This window comes from Arachis hypogaea, chromosome 16, assembly GCF_003086295.3.
Source record: "Arachis hypogaea cultivar Tifrunner chromosome 16, arahy.Tifrunner.gnm2.J5K5, whole genome shotgun sequence".
Lineage (NCBI taxonomy): Eukaryota > Viridiplantae > Streptophyta > Magnoliopsida > Fabales > Fabaceae > Arachis > Arachis hypogaea.
The window spans coordinates 44081154-44084230 of NC_092051.1; the positions used below are offsets into that span (position 1 = coordinate 44081154).

Genomic DNA, 3077 nt, shown 5'->3' on the forward strand with positions numbered 1-3077 from the left:
GACTCTAACGTGAGACCTAGGGGCACATTGGAACGTTAGTGACAATGTTGAATGTCACTAACATTCTCGAAGGTTGGCAAAGGCCACGTTAGAAGCCACGTTAACCTAGTTAACGTGGGCTTTAACGTGAAGCAAGAAGGGGCACACTGGAACGTTAGTGACAATGTTGAGTGTCACTAACGTTCTCGAAGGTTAACAAGGCAACGTTAAAAGCCACGTTAACCTAGTTAACGTGGGCTTTAACGTGAGGCAAAGGGGTGCATTGGAACGTTAGTGACAATGTTAAGTGTCACTAACGTTCTCGAACTTATATTCTCACTAAATATTAACACCCCTAACGTCCTGAACTAAAGTCTCTGCCCACTTCGCACTTTCTCTCTGCAAGTAAAGCCAAGCCCAAATAAAGAAAGGAACTGCTTCAAACTCAAGATCCAAAGGCCCAAGACTTGAAGAATCACACTAGAAGCTGAGAAGAGTAGTATATATAGGAGTAGCTTTGAATTGAGAAAGGAGTTCTAGAGGCTGGAAAAAGAGACTACTCTCTGTATTTTACTCCCTTTGCATTTTCTAGTTTTATGATGTATTCTCCATCTTTGTTTTCATTTTCAAGAGCTATGAACAACTAAACCCCTTTCATTGGGTTAGGGAGCTCTGTTGTAATTTGATGGATCAATACTAATTTTCATTATTCTTCTTCTATCTTTCCTCTTGATTTTACTTGAAAGCTTTCGATCTTCATCCAATTGAGTAGTTATCTTGGAAGAGAAGCTATTCAAACTTGGATCTCTTTTGAACCTTGAAAGAGGAATGAAGAGATCAAGCTAGAAATGCTTTCTCATGCTGGACCAAATTGGGTTTGGATGGGTATGTGACTATAACCCTCTCAATACTTGATTTGGGAAATGCATGTGGTATAATCAGTGACCATACTTCATCTCTTCTCATGAGCAATTGACCAAAGAATTGGCTATTGATCAAGATTTGAGAGATTGAATTGCAAGAAATTGTAATTCAATCACTTAAGATTGCCAAGGAGATCAATGAGTGCATTGATTGAGGAAGAGATAAAAATGAACTTGATCTGGAGAATTGCAACATCTCCTAAGCCCAATGAACTCCCCATCTCTGATCTTACCCATTCTCTTTAATTTCTGCCATTTACTTTTATGAGCAAATCCCCCATTCCCATTTACAATTCTGCAATTTATTTTTCAGTCATTTACTTCCAGTCCTTTAATTCTAGCATTTACTTTTCTATTATTTACATTCCTGCCATTTTATTTTCTGCAACTCTCAACCAAAATTCTAGACTCGCTCAACTAGAACATTCTTCTAATTAAAGTTGCTTGATCAATCAATCCCTGTGGGATTCGACCTCACTCTATTCTGAGTTTTTACTTGACGACAAATTCGCTACACTTGCCGAAGGGAGATTTTGTTGTGAGACAAGTTTTCCGTGCATCAAGTTTATGGCGCCGTTGCCTGGGATTGATTGTGCATCAACAATGATTAAACTGGAAGATCACTAGATTGAGCATTTTTATTTTGTGAATTTCATTTTCTGTTTGGGTGATTTACTTTTTGTTTTAGTTAAACTTCTTCCCTTCCCCCTCTACTCTTTTGTTTTTCTTTGTTATTTTCAATTCTGTTTGCTAACCCACTAACTGTTTGATATATTGCATCACCCACAACTAACAGTAATTCTGACACAAATACTTCTTGCACCTATTTTCTTTGCTTGTACTTGTTGGTTGTATGACAGGGAGAAGAAGCGGGGCTTCAACTTCCTTTGATTCTGAACCTGAGAGAACCTTCCTTAGACTAAGGAGGGAGGCAAGAGAAAAACGTGTAGTTGGTGCTGAAGAAGAGGAGGAACACTTTGAGGAATACTTTGAACCAAACATGGAAGAAAACATGGAAAATCATCATGAAGAAGAAACTCACAACCATGGCAGAGGAGGTGGAGCAAATCATGCTGGGGAGGATAGAAGAGTTTTGGGCTCTTACATCAATCCAAACCCAGGAAATTGTGGAAGTAGCATCCAAAAGCCAACTATCCATGCCAACAACTTTTGAACTTAAACCACAGCTCATCACCCTTATTCAGAACAAATGTTCGTTTGGAGGAGGTGTTCAAGAAGACCCCAATCAATATTTGACCACCTTCCTGAGAATATGTGACACAGTGAAATCTAATGGTGTTCATCCTGACGCCTATAGACTGCTCTTATTTCCTTTCTCACTCAAGGACAAGGCAGCCAAGTGGCTGGAATCTTTCCCAAGGGAGAGCTTGACAACTTGGGAGGATGTGGTGAACAAATTCTTAGCAAGATTTTACCCTCCTCAACGAATCAATAGACTGAGAGCTGAGGTCCAAACTTTCAGGCAACAAGATGGTGAGACTTTGTATGAAGCATGTGAAAGGTTCAAGGACTTAACAAGGAGGTGTCCACCTGACATGTTCAACGAATGGGTGCAGCTGCACATTTTCTATGAAGGGCTCTCTTATGAGTCAAAGAAGGCCGTAGACCATTCATCTGGAGGATCTTTGAACAAGAAGAAGACCATTGAGGAAGCCATAGATATTATTGAAATAGTAGCAGAAAACGACTACTTCTATGCTTCCGAAAGAGGGAACACAAGAGGAGTGATAGAGCTAAACAATGTAGATGCTCTGTTGGCCCAAAACAAGCTCATTACCCAGCAGCTGGCTGACCTCACCAAGAAGATGGAGAGGAACCAAGTAGCAGCAATCTCATCTTCATCAACAATCCAAGAAGGAATGAATGAAGAAGCAGAGGGGAGTCAGGAGCAAGCCAACTACATTGGGAATTCACCAAGGAAAAACTATGATCCATACTCCAAGACTTACAACCCTGGATGGAGAAACCACCCAAACTTTGGGTGGGGAAGTGAGCAAGATCAAAACCAAGAACAGAGGACGTCTCAACACCCCCACAACAACACTTCTTCATATGCTTATCAAAATCAAAATAGCACATCTTCTCGGAATAACCCATCAATTGATGACAAACTCTCTAAGATTGAAGCCTTAATTGAAGGAATATGCAGAGACA

The 3077-nt window shown here is 40.2% G+C and overlaps 1 non-coding gene across 1 annotated transcript; it reads right to left on the reverse strand.

The window, feature by feature from the left end:
- Positions 1–2356: 2356 nt before the first annotated feature.
- Positions 2357–2460, reverse strand: LOC112760272 (small nucleolar RNA R71). The gene has a single exon (XR_003180721.1). It is a non-coding gene; the product is annotated as a small nucleolar RNA R71 (small nucleolar RNA).
- Between the last annotated feature and the right edge of the window lie 617 nt (positions 2461–3077).